This window comes from Pseudophryne corroboree, chromosome 2 (assembly GCF_028390025.1).
Source record: "Pseudophryne corroboree isolate aPseCor3 chromosome 2, aPseCor3.hap2, whole genome shotgun sequence".
Classification (NCBI taxonomy): Eukaryota; Metazoa; Chordata; class Amphibia; order Anura; family Myobatrachidae; genus Pseudophryne; species Pseudophryne corroboree.
The window spans coordinates 285,243,910-285,258,145 of NC_086445.1; the positions used below are offsets into that span (position 1 = coordinate 285,243,910).

General features: G+C 44.6%; 1 protein-coding gene across 2 annotated transcripts in view; it reads right to left on the reverse strand.

Moving 5' to 3' along the window:
• CNMD (chondromodulin) overlaps positions 1-14,236 on the reverse strand; it is a 367,474-nt gene that overhangs the window by 69,412 nt on the left and 283,826 nt on the right. The gene's annotated exons all lie outside the window — the stretch shown is intronic.

A 14,236-nucleotide genomic window follows, 5' to 3' on the forward strand; every position in this document is an offset into this window, starting at 1 on the left:
TCAACCAGTGTGTACCCAGAATTACCCTAAATCCACTTGAAATGAATATGCTTTGAATTAACAGCTCTATATAACTTATTTATCTTGGGGAGAAGCATTATAAACAAAGTAAACTTTACCACGATCATGTTGAGATACGTGTCATGGCTGTGCCCTATGCTGCACACACAATCTGCTAAAATACACATGACCAACAGCAAAATGAATGAAACTCCATTCTCGTGCTGCTAAATATCCATGAAAAGTGTTTGAAAAGACTGTGGGGGGTGAGAGAGATGAATAGAGGAGAAGAGAAGTACCAACATTATCATTTGGCAGAAAAGAATATTCAGACAAGTTGAATTTCAAAATAATAGCGCAGGGTGCAGAAGGTGTCTATTTTGCATCTAATAAATAAATAAGTCTTTGCAGACTCAGAATTCCATTTACATTCCCACTGCACTAAATATTTATTCTGATGAAAGATGTCACTGACTCGCAGGTTCTGGATGAAAAATATGTTTATCAGACCCTTACATGAAAAATGTAGAGTGCTTTTTCCCATAAGCATTATTATGATGCCATTAAATCTATACAGTCTCATATTTACTTAGGTAACACAGGTTGTGCCACGTGTGCTTGTGCTGAATAAACAGTAGTTTGCAGGAATCTATGACCTGCAAACTTTCTTTGTTCTAGGGAATAGGATTGCCACCTAGCAACAGCTGGTGGGCGGGTAAGCAAGCCTCCTGATTTATCGCTGGATCAAGGTAAAGTGAAAACTAAAAACTCACTTAGCTTAATCCTACAGAGGAGGTTGGGGCCAAGCATCTGTTCTCTGAGCAAAAGGTCATGTGACCGCTTGGACCCGCCCTCAGGTAGGTTTTTTGGAAGCCCACTGATGGCAATCCCAAGCCTAGGCTTGGATAATGAGGGATGGTACATCACTTCAAATGTAAGGAAAAAAAGACACTGACCTGAATCTTTCCGCATTAAAATGTTTACTGAACTGGTACCAAAAATAAAGTTTGGATCAATGTAAGGAAGTTATGATAAACATAACAGCATGAAGAGCATCCACAGACTATGCACAGCCCAACTGATATTAAGGAGAAAGAACAGTTGTTGACTTGATCATAGATTGGACAATTAAATGGTAAGACAGAGACAATAATTTGATGTCTCTAGCTTTTGACGCCCGTGGCATCTCATGCTCTCCTGGCCAACCCAGGAGAAAGCAACTCTGGACAGAGCAAGCAACAGACCTAGCAAGGTAATGGGTGAGTAAGGTGGGTGCTGTTGCTAGGTGGCAATCCTATTCCCTATAACAAAGAATGTTTGCAGGTCATAGATTCCTGCAAACTAATGTTTGTTCGTTGGGAGGCTTGCCACCTAGCAACAGCTGGTGGGTAGACTACTACATACCTGGTGGTTGCTTGGAAGACCGATTGGTCTTCAATAATGTTTGGCAAACATTTACTCGGAGGACCAATGAGGGGCATGCATTATGGAAAGTAGGAACATACTTTTTGTTGCCACACTAGAGGTGTCAGCATCCCAGAAGGAGTGTCCCTTAAATTGTGAATGGTGAATGCCATGGCTTTTCATAGCTCTAATTATTCATTCTCTAATTATAGAGAATCAGGTTTATGACAAGTAGGAAATAACTGGAGTTTATGCAAGTAAGGGGTTTATGGCAAGTAAAAAATAACTGCAAAGATTCACATGTTAGCGGCGCATTAAGTTTCAAGTACTGTGGTACTGAGCTGAGTAATCAAACAAAGACTTGGATTTGTCTAGTCTCAGACTCATCTACTGTATACAATTTTCAAAGGAGAGTGTTTTGGATCAGTAATATAAATTAAGGTTAGTTCAGCAACCCTGGCCACTAAGGTTTAAGCTGGTAATAATATGAATTTCCTTAATAAAAGGACACTCTCTGAACTTGTATACAGAACAGAATGTGACACTGTGGTCTAGTGCGCTATAATAACAATGTGCAGCCAAATTTGTGAATACCCAAAAAGGAGGATTCCTCCAACCTCCACCACAACATGCAGAAAACAAAGAATAGGTATCACTTATCCGGCGCTGTTGTTTACAGGATGGTCTGCAGAAATGATTCTGATCTGACTCTCTTATAGGGTAATTGGCAATTGTACCCAAATGATGTATGCATATGAGAGAAAAAAGTTCATATAGTGAAGTACATTACAAACATCTTTAATTACATAATATACAGAAAACAGAAATATTTAGCTCCACATGGAACGTATGAACACCAAATCATCCAGTACAGATCAAGTGAATGTAATTACCGGAATTCCATGAACTGAATAAACAGTTCAAAGACAGCACAATACAGGTGAGTCCCGGGCACCATTGATGTTGAATCGGGTTGTAATGGGTCTCCCGGTGTCACAGTCACACGTCCGTCCTGAGTGGACGGACGTGTGACTGTGACACCGGGAGACCCATTACAGCCCCACTCAGGACGGACGTGTGACTGTGACACCGGGAGACCCATTACAGCCCGATTCAACATCAATGGTGCCCGGGACTCACCTGTATTGTGCTGTCTTTGAACTGTTTATTCAGTTCATGGAATTCCGGTAATTACATTCACTTGATCTGTACTGGATGATTTGGTGTTCCTACGTTCCATGTGGAGCTAAATATTTCTGTTTTCTGTATATTATGTAATTAAAGATGTTTGTAATGTACTTCACTATATGAACTTTTTTCTCTCATATGCATACATCATTTGGGTACAATTGCCAATTACCCTAAGAGAGAGTCAGATCAGAATCATTTCTGCAGACCATCCTGTAAACAACAGCGCCGGATAAGTGATACCTATTCTTTGTTTTCTACTCTCTGAACTTGTGTCCAAGGTCAGAATAGGTTCTATATTCCAAGTACTAGAATACTGTGGATTAATAGCACTGGGTAGGAAAAGCATGTCTTCAGTTATATTTGGTGAGAACAAGGCAAGAGCTGCACTATAAATGCAGATGGTGGCAGATTCTAGGCGTACTTCATATTTGGCAGCCAGAAAGTCCAGGAAGGAGAGAAGTTGATGTAGCTGTATTAGCAATAGTATACCATGCATTCAATTCTCGAATCATGGCAGAATATCTATCCTTGCATGGCATCAGTGAAGCAATGATAAGGACTACTGTAGAACACAACCTTAGCTGGGTACACACTAAAGGGCCCTACAGACTGGGCAACCCGCCACCAAGCTGCCCGACCGCCGATACGGCAGACGGGCAACCCGGCGGCGGGGGGGAGGTGACGGGTGGAGTAAAGTTTCTTTGCTCCCCCTGTCACCCGGCGCCATAGCAATGCATGCTAATATGGACAATCTCGTCCAAATTGGCCTACATGCATAAGCGACGGGGCACCAACGATGAACAAGTGCGGGGCCGCACATCGTTCATGCCTACACACTGCACGATATGAACGAGAACGTTCATATCATGCAGTGTTATCTGCCAGTGTGTAGGGCCCTTAGGAGATATATTGCACAATATACATTCTAATGTGGATCAAAATTATATATCATGCATCGTATTGTGGGACAAACAATGAACAACTGTAGGTAGATACATCTATGCTATAATGATACATCACACCATCGTACACCGGATAGTACAGCAAGTACGGTGGCGCAATATATCATTACATTGTGTAGCACTGTCGGTGGGACACACATCATTCTGGTGTGTACTCAGCTTTAGTAGCCCCTTAAGGTCTTTATCCACATGTATGGTGACAACTTGTCCAGAAGATCTGGAGTTCTCTGGAAGTAGTCTTTGGAGGGACCTAGAGGAATTTAGGTTCCTATGCACAACTAGCTGATTAGAGAAAACCATACCCTATATGGCCAGAGAGGATAAACCGGGATAACTGGGATACCTTGCCTGCTTTCATTTTTAAAATTTTCATCAGAAAAGCAGGTGGCAGATGGACATATGTGAAAAAAAGTTTTGTCCATGGGAAAGACATTACATCCCCCTTCTATGTTTTCTGTTTCCAAAATCTAGGTACAAAGGTACTGTAGGAACCTGAACTATAGAAGTATTTACAAAATTATCTATTTTAGGAACTGCTGAAGGTTTGAACCAATGTTTGAAATATTAATTTAAGGGAACATTGCCCAAAGTCAGATGAACAGCCTTTGAATATCTCATTCCTTCACTAGGGCTTTTGTTACAGAGATCTAGGCCTCCCTTCCTGTTCAGAGTAAACAGTGCAGTTGTTGTCCAGACAAATTTGAACTGCAAATTCCCATAGGTGACTGGGAATTAAAGCTCTGTGGGCTAACATGGCTGGCCTTAACTTGAACAGATTAATATGAGCCTACTACTCAATTATGAACCATCTGTCTCTCATTGTCTGGTTTTGAGTGAATGAACCCCAATTGTGAAGGGAAACATGGAAGAGCCTTAGGTGCAAGGCCATCACTTTTCTAATAGCTTTGTCTAAGTGTATATTGTGATGTTGAACTATCAGTGAAATGTAATTCTGACCACTTTCTCTGGAAGAGCCGTCAGAGAGAAAAAAGCGATATCTTCTATGTTTGGAAAGGAGTCAGAATATATTTTAAACTAATTTATGGAAAATCTGAGCTGGCCAGGGTAGACAGCGTTAGAACTTGGTGACTGTTTAATATGTCCTGGTCTATTATGCAGTGGGCTACTTTCTGACAAGGTGACAATAACATAACATGGAACCACTGCTTTCATTAAATGTGTGCAGGTGTAAGGTGCTATTGAGAGTTCCAACACCAGTACAGGCCACTGAAATAGCTGGTTTCATTAGAAAATAGCAAAGCTGCCTATGCTTATGGTGTACTGAGACCAAATGGAAAACTCATTTAGGTCTATTTTGAGGCAAAACCAATTTCTGGCCAAAAGAAATCCTGAACATCCTTAAGTCATCCTGAACCTTCTGTCTTGTAAGTGTATATTTAGTTTCTTTACATTTAGTTATAGTCTGAATGAGTCAATTTACCTCTATGGGGAATTAATTGTCCAGCCCTGGAATGCTGGGTCTGCCAAATCTGTTTTCCTCTGCTGCCAAGCTTTGTCTAGCAAGGGGCTGCAATTTCTTAAGCATAACTTATGATCCTTGTAGTGAACACTGACTTCACCTATGAAATCTTGGACAAATAGGTTTGTCTCAAAAATGGGCATGTCAAGTGGCCTCATTAGTCTAGATCTGGTCGACCGGCGAGCCCTTCACCAGTAATGAGGGTGGCTCTACTAATGTCCTTGAGCAGCAAAAATTTAGCTACTAGAGATTCTAATTTGCAGAAAAAGCCTACAGGTCCTGGTCTCCCATCCAGAACACTGACAGGTTTCACACACCAGCTATGGCAGAATCAGGCTTTCTGAACAAAAAGCAAAAAGACCTTCAGGATGAGCTATTTTAATACTGAATTTGCCTTAACATTTAGTGGTCTATTCATGAAGCAGTGAAAACTATGGAGAAGTGAGCCAGTGTAGACGTTGCCCATGGCAACCAATCAGCATTGAAGTAACATTTATATTTTACATACTATACAATTGTACGGAGCAGTTGATAGGTTGCCATGGGCAACCTCTCCACAGGCTCACTTCCCCACTCTTTTCACTGCTTCATGAATAGACCCCTTAGTCCAAGGGTTTCTTTGAGACTTATCACGCTACTTTGAATCAAAAGAAGAGTCAACTTAATGGCAAATGGTGCAGGTATATCTTGGAGCCCAGCCTAACTGCTTAAAACACATTTGTTTGAGTAAGGTTGCTCTACAGGCTAGCTGGGCAAACTTGGATACCTCTGACTAAGCTTCCAATGTAAGCTATATAATTTGGTGGGAGATCTTGGCTGCTAGTGCCACGCTGGCCATTTGTATGTCACTATACGTGCCTCTTTGAAGAGGCTGAGGATCTAGTCACCTCTTCTGACTCACAGTCCAATTAAGAGAGACATGCTGGACATACAGACTCAGGAGAGTTTAATAGTGGGGCATAGTGCTAGGACCCCTTCTGTCTTAATGGGTGCCCTAATGGTGCCAGCTTCAGCCAATGGTACTTTGCAAGCTACCGGCATGAGAAATGTGTCTGGTGCGGACACTGTTGCTTTGCCGCCTGCGGGCAATTTTAGGGAAGTATACATTTTGCCTGAACAGGCATCCCTGTGTGAATTTTCCTCCACATTCACTTTTGCACCTTATGTTTGCCGCCTGCGGGCAATTTCATGGAAGGATCCATTTTGCCTGAACAGACATCCCTGAATAGTCTCTGGAGGGAGAGGTGTCTTTTGGCAGTGATTTGTACCTCAGACTCGGAGGTAGAAACAAAATACAAAAAAATAAAAAAGTATTCCACTTAACAGAAAAATATATATTTTGGTCTTAATAAACAGTTTAAATAATGACATACTTGCCAGTCCAGTTATACAAGTATGAATAATGAACAATCACTGCTAGCAGGAAGAGACCACTTTATTTCTATCTCTTGAACAAAGAAGAGAGGTGACTTTTGGCAGTGAATTTTACCAGACTTTGAGGTAGAAAGAAAAAGCATTTATTACACTCACCTGACTTGTAAATAACAGTGTAAATGTGTAAATGATAAATAATCACAGCCAGCACTGCTTAGTGTCTCTCCTGTCATATTATTGCAGGACAATGGAGGATAGCTGCTTCCTCCCATGTCTGCGCTGTAGAAAAATCTACCTGAGGTCAGGTCCAAGCGGTCACATGACCTTTTGCTCAGAGAGCAGATGCTTGGCCCCGCCCTCTTCTATAGTATCAAGCTAAATGATTTTATTTTTCACTTAACCTTGTTTCAGCGATAATCAGGAGGATTGCTCACCCACCCACCAGCTGTTACTAGGTGGCAAGCTTTCCGCCGAACAAATAATAATAAATAAAAGTGTTTTTATTAGCGTTATAACTTTTGTCTCTCAGCTTGTGTATACAACATTTTGCCTTCATTTCAATGGACCTGTCAGCAGCTTTTTTCTTTCTCTGCTACAGTAGGTGAAATGCTACATGGAGTATTCCTGATAGAGATGTGCACCGGAATTTTTTCGGGTTTTGTGTTTTGGTTTTGGATTTGGTTCCGTGGCCGTGTTTTGGATTCGGACGTGTTTTGGCAAAACTCCCTGAATTTTTTTTGGCGGATTTGGGTGTGTTTTGGATTCGGGTGTTTTAAAAAAAAAAACACCTCAAAAACAGCTTAAATCATAGAATTTGGGGGTCATTTTGATCCCATAGTATTATTAACCTCGATAACCATAATTTACACTCATTTCCAGTCTATTCTGAACACCTCACAATATTATTTTTTGTCCTAAAATTTGCACTGAGGTCGCTGGATGACTAAGCTAAGCGACCCAAGTGACCGGCACAAACACCTGGCCCATCTAGGAGTGGCACTGCAGTGTCAGACAGGATGGCACTTAAAAAAATTAGCCCCAAACATCACATGATGCAGAGATAAATTAAAAAAAAAAGAGGTGCAAGATGGAATTGTCCTTGGGCTCTCCCACCCACCATTATGTTGTATAAAGTTATAAACAGGACATGCACACTTTAACAAACCCATCATTTCAGCGACAGGGTCTGCCACACGACTGTGACTGAAATGACTGGTTGGTCCAAAAAAGAAGCAATCAATCTCTCCTTGCACAAACTGGCTCTACAGAGGCAAGATGTCCACCTCCTCCTCATCGTCTGATTCATCACCCCTTTCACTGTGTACATCCCCCTCCTCACAGAGTATTAATTCATCCCCACTGGAATCCACCGTCTCAGGTCCCAGTGTACTTTCTGGAGGCAATTGCTGGTGAATGTCTCCACGGAGGAATTGATTATAATTCATTTTGATGAACATCATCTTCTCCACATTTTCTGGAAGTAACCTCGTACGCAGATTGCTGACAAGGTGACCGGCTGCACTAAACACTCTTTCGGAGTACACACTGGAGGGGGGGGCAGCTTAGGTAAAATAAAGCCAGTTTATGCAAGGGCCTCCAAATTGCCTCTTTTTCCTGCCAGTATACGTACGGACTGTCTGACATACCTACTTGGATGCGGTCACTCATATAATCCCAGTAATTGTTGGCAGGTCCTTCAGTCCGGACCAGATGTCAGCACTCGCTCCTGACTGCCCTGCATCACCGCCAGCGGGTGGGCTCGGAATTCTTAGCCTTTTCCTCGCAGCCCCAGTTGCGGGAGAATGTGAAGGAGGAGCTGTTGACGGGTCACGTTCCGCTTGACTTGACAAGTGTCTCACCAGCAGGTCTTTGAACATGTGCAGACCTGTGTCTGCCGGAAAGAGAGATACAACGTAGGCTTTAAACCTAGGATCGAGCACGGTGGCCAAAATGTAGTGCTCTGATTTCAACAGATTGACCACCCGTGAATCCTGGTTAAGCGAATGAAGGGCTCCATCCACAAGTCCCACATGCCTAGCGGAATCGCTCCGTTTTAGCTCCTCCTTCAATCTCTCCAGCTTCTTCTGCAAAAGCCTGATGAGGGGAATGACCTGACTCAGGCTGGCAGTGTCTGAACTGACTTCACGTGTGGCAAGTTCAAAGGGCTGCAGAACCTTGCACAACGTTGAAATCATTCTCCACTGCGCTTGAGTCAGGTGCATTCCCCCTCCTTTGCCTATATCGTAGGCAGATGTATAGGCTTGAATGGCCTTTTGCTGCTCTTCCATCCTCTGAAGCATATAGAGGGTTGAATTCCACCACGTTACCACCTCTTGCTTCAGATGATGGCGGGGAAGGTTCAGGAGTGTTTGCTGGTGCTCCAGTCTTCGGCACGCGGTGGCTGAATGCCGAAAGTGGCCCGCAATTTTTCGGGCCACCGACAGCATTTCTTGCACGCCCCTGTTGTTTTTTTTTTAAATTCTGCACCACCAAATTCAATGTATGTGCAAAACATGGAACGTGCTGGAATTTGGTGGCGTTGTCCGATGTCACAAATCCCCAGGAGAGTCCAATTGGGGTAAGCCATTCTGCGATGATGTTCCTCAGTTTCCGTAAAGAGGTTGTCAGCTGTGTGCCTCTTATGGAAAGCGTGATACAAAGCGTAGCCTGCCTAGGAACGAGTTGGCGTTTGCGAGATCCTGCTACTGGTGCCGCCGCTGCTGTTCTTGCTGCGGGAGGCAATACATTTACCCAGTGGGCTGTCACAGTCATATAGTCCTGAGTCTGCCCTGCTCCACTTGTCCACATGTCCGTGGTTAAGTGGACATTGGGTACAACTGCATTTTTTAGGACACTGGTGACTCTTTTTCGGACGCCTGTGTACATTCTTGGTATCGCCTGCCTAGAGAAGTGGAACCTAGATGGTATTTGGTACCGGGGACACAGTACCTCAAGCAATTCTCTAATTGCCTGTGAATTAACGGACACACGTTTAACACCAACACAGCTGCCAAGACCTGAGTTATCCGCTTTGCAGCAGGATGACTGCTGTGATATTTCATCTTCCTCGCAAAGGACTGTTGGACAGTCGATTGCTTACTGGAAGTAGTACAAGTGGTCTTCCGACTTCCCCTCTGGGATGACGATTGACTCCCAGCAGCAACAACAGCAGCGCCAGCAGCAGTAGGCGTTACACTCAAGGATCCATCGGAAGAATCCCAGTTAGGAGAGGACTCGTCAGACTTGCCAGTGACATGGCCTGCAGGACTATTGGCGTTCCTGTATAAGGAGGAAATTGACACTGAGGGAGTTGGTGGTGTGGTTTGCAGGAGCTTGGGTACAAGAGGAATGGATTTAGTTGTCAGTGGACTGATTCCGCGGTCAGCCAAAGTTTTTGAACTTGTCAATGACTTCTGATGAATGCGCTCCAGGTGACGTATATGGGAGTATGTTCCTAGGTGGTTAACGTCCTTACCCCTACTTATTACAGCTTGACAAAGGCAACACACGGCTTGACACCTGTTGTCCGCATTTCTGTTAAAATAATTCCACACCGAAGAGGTGATTTTTTTTGTAATTTGACCAGGCATGTCAATGGCCATATTCATCCCACGGACAACAGGTGTCTCCCCGGGTGCCTGTCTTAAACAAACCACCTCACCATCAGAATCCTCCTTATCAATCTCCTCATCAGTGCCAGCAACACCCATATCATCATCCTGGTGTACTTCAACAGTGACATCTTCAATTTGACTATCAGGAACTGGACTGTGGGTGCTCCTTCCAGCACTTGCAGGGGGCGTGCAAATGGTGGAAGGCGCCACCTCTTCCCGTCCAGTGTTGGGAAGGTCAGGCATCGCAACCGACACAATTGGACTCTCCTTGGGGATTTGTGATTTAGAAGAACGCACAGTTCTTTGCTGTACTTTTGCCATCTTAACTGTTTTCAGTTTTCTAGCGGGAGGATGAGTGCTTCCATCCTCATGTGAAGCTGAACCACTAGCCATGAACATAGGCCAGGGCCTCAGCCGTTCCTTGCCACTCCGTGTCGTAAATGGCATATTGGCAAGTTTATGCTTCTCCACAGACGCGTTTAATTTAGATTTTTGGGTCATTTTACTGAACTTTAGTTTTTTGGATATTACATGCTCTCTACTATGACATTGGGCATCGGCCTTGGCAGACGACGTTGATGGCATTTCATCATCTCGGCCATGACTAGTGGCAGCAGCTTCAGCACGAGGTGGAAGTGGATCTTGATCTTTCCCTGTTTTACCCTCCACATTTTTGTTCTCCATTTTTTAATGTGTGGAATTATATGCCAGTAATATATCAATAGCAATGGCCTACTGTACTGTACTATATATGTATACTGTTGGTCACCAAAATGCTGCACTGTAATACTATATATACTGCTCACAAAAATGCAGCACAGAAATGGAATGGATACTTGCAGTGACACAGAGCTGCAAGATACAGCAATGGCCTACTGTACAACTATATACTGTTGGTCACCAAAATGCTGCACTGTAATACTATATATACTGCTCACAAAAATGCAGCTCAGATATGTAATGGATACTTGCAGTGACACAGAGCTGCAAGATACAGCAATGGCCTACTGTACAACTATATACTGTTGGTGACCAAAATGCTGCACTGTAATACTATATATACTGCTCACAAAAATGCAGCACATATATGGAATGGATACTTGCAGTGACACAGAGCTGCAAGATACAGCAATGGCCTACTGTACTGTACTACTATAATTATATACTGGTGGTCCCCAGTCCTCACAATAAAGCACACTGAGCACAGATATTTGCAGCACACTGAGCACAGATATGGAGCGTTTTCAGGCAGAGAACGTAGATATTTGCAGCACACTGAGCACAGATTATGGAGCTTTTCAGGGAGAGAACGCAGCCACGTCCTCTCCGATCAGTCTCCAATGCACGAGTGAAAATGGCGGCGACGCGCGGATCTTTATATAGAATACGAATCTCGCGAGAATCCGACAGCGGGATGATGACGTTCGGCCTCGTTCGGGTTAACCGAGCAAGGCAGGAAGATCCGAGGCTGCCTCGGAACCGTGTAAAATAGGTGAAGTTCGGGGGGGTTCGGATCTCGGAGAACCGAACCCGCTCATCTCTAATTCCTGAGCATTGACAACAATAATTGTACCAGCAAGGAATAAATGCCATAGACCAGTAGTTCCCAAACTTTTTTGAATCACGGCTCCCTAGAGCAGGGGTGGCCAAACAGTCGATCGCGATCGACTGGTTGATCGCGGACATGCGACCAGTCGATCGCGATCCTCCGCCCAGCCACCCGAAGCCGCGCCTCTCCTGCCTGCCGCCCTGCCCCTCTGTCTGGTCTCAGGCAGTGACGGCGGAGTGTATGGCTCAAATCAGGTGCCGGTTCGTTAGCCAATGAGAGCTCACGGACTGGCGCCTGATTTGAGACATAGACACTGGCTGCTGTCACCGCCGGAGATCAGACTGAAAAGCAGGGCGGCAGGCAGGAGAAGCGCGCGCTGCGCTCACCACACAGTAACGGTGAGCTCTACTATGGGGGCATATCTGGCATTGTGGGCACATGGCTCAGTGGGGGCATATCTGGCAATGTGGGTCATATGTGGCACTGTGGGGGCATATCTGGCTCTGCAGGCACATGGCACTGTGGGGGCATATCTGGCACTGTGGGCACATGGCACTGTGGGGGCATATCTATAATCTGGCACTGTGGGGTCATATCTGGCACTGTAGGGTCATATCTGGCACTGTGGGCACATGGCACTGTGGGGTCATATCTGGCACTGTGGGGGCATATCTATAATCTGGCACTGTGGGGGCATATCTAGCACTGTGGGCACATGGCACTGTGGGGGCATATCTGTATCTGGCACTGTGGGGGCATATCTGTAATCTGGCACTGTGGGGACATATCTGGCACTGTGGGCACATGGCACTGTGGGGGCATATCTGTAATCTGGCACTGTGGGGGCATATCTGGCACTGTGGGGGCATATCTATAATCTGGCACTGTGAGGGCATATCTAGCACTGTGGGCACATGGCACTGTGGGGGCATATCTGTATCTGGTACTGTGGGGTCATATCTGGCACTGTGGGGTCATATCTGGCACTGTGGGCACATGGCACTGTGGGGGCATATCTATAATCTGGCACTGTGGGGGCATATCTAGCACAGTAGCGGATCTTGCCACGGGCAAGCAGGACTTTTGCCTGGGGCGCCGCCTTCCGGAGGGCGCCGCACCAGGGCAAGATCCGCTGCTGCTGTGCCCCCCGCTGCCGCTGTGAAGAGAAACTAGACGCGTATGCGTCTAGTTTCCCTTCGTGGAGAGGTCCTTTACTGTGCTAGTTTCCCTTCGTGGAGAGGACCTTTGCTGTGCGGTGCGCGATGACGTCATCGCGCACCGCACATCATTTCAGTCTGTACAGGGGGCGTAAATGACCACGCCCCCTTACGTAGCCACGCCCCTATTGTCGCCCGGGTCGCACAGCGCCCAAAAACCGGCCCTGATCTAGCACTGTGGGCACATGGCACTGTGGGGGCATATCTGTATCTGGCACTGTGGGGGCATATCTGGCACTGTGGGGTCATATCTGGCACTGTGGGCACATGGCACTGTGGGGGCATGTGTGTATCTGGCACTGTGGGAGCATATGTGTTTGAGGTTTTTACCTGTGGGGGCCAATGTGTTATTTCGTGTGAGGCAGTCATTACACTCTGTGCAGCAAGGCTACGTCCCTTTTTTTGCTATACAACGCCCACTTTTTGTTATACCACGCCCACTTTTTTGTTATGCAGCGACCCTTTTTTGCGTGCGCGCATACGGCGCGCACTTTTATTCCTCCTAGGTAGATCACAAAAGCTTTTTAGCTTTCAAAGTAGATCGCCGACTCCAAAAGTCTGGCCACCCCTGCCCTAGAGCATCAGAATGTTTTTCACAGCACTCCTAGGCCAAAAGTTTCTTATTGATAAATTTAGGGAAAAAATATTACATTCATTAAATTGTGTTTATATGTTATCCTTAGAGTCAGTTATGTGGTGAGGGACAGGGTTCGCTTCTGCTTGTCCACATATTTTAGGATTGGCAGCCACTAGCACTGGTTTTACCTATTACATTGACCATAAATCATTTGAATTGGGCCTGAACCACCAATCCAAGGCATCCCTGCAAGTGTCCCGAGGCACCCCAGGGTGGCACGGTACACAGTTTGAGAACCACTGCCATAGACTTTGATTACGTAAATTAACAGCAGATTATCTGATGCTTTATACTTGCACATAAAATACTACTTCCAAAGACAGCCTATGATCATGGGAAAACTAAAAGTGTATTAAAGGTAATGTAGGGCATTTGTGAACAGACATTAATAGAACAATTCAGAGTTTCTCAAACTCTGTCAGTCCAGTCCAGGTTTTAAGGATATCCATGCTTGAGCACAGGTGACCTAATTAGTAAGTAATTATATATATATATATATATATACACATATATATATATATATATATATATATATATATAAAGAAATTAGTTGCATCCTTCAAACTTAGGAAAGTGTATGCACAAATTGGCCCTAGCTGGGAGAGTTTGATGCTTTCACAATTCATTACGTTTGTACTATGATCATTTATTTTTTTGCAAATTGTTGACAATATGGGACAGTGTCCTAAAAATATTATGGTTGGTTATTTAGTTTGGCTTGTTACACTGTGTAAGTAGTAAATATCAGCAGAGATTATTGATTATGTCAATTATTTCTTCTCACTTCTGCAATGAGTCCCTGTCAGAA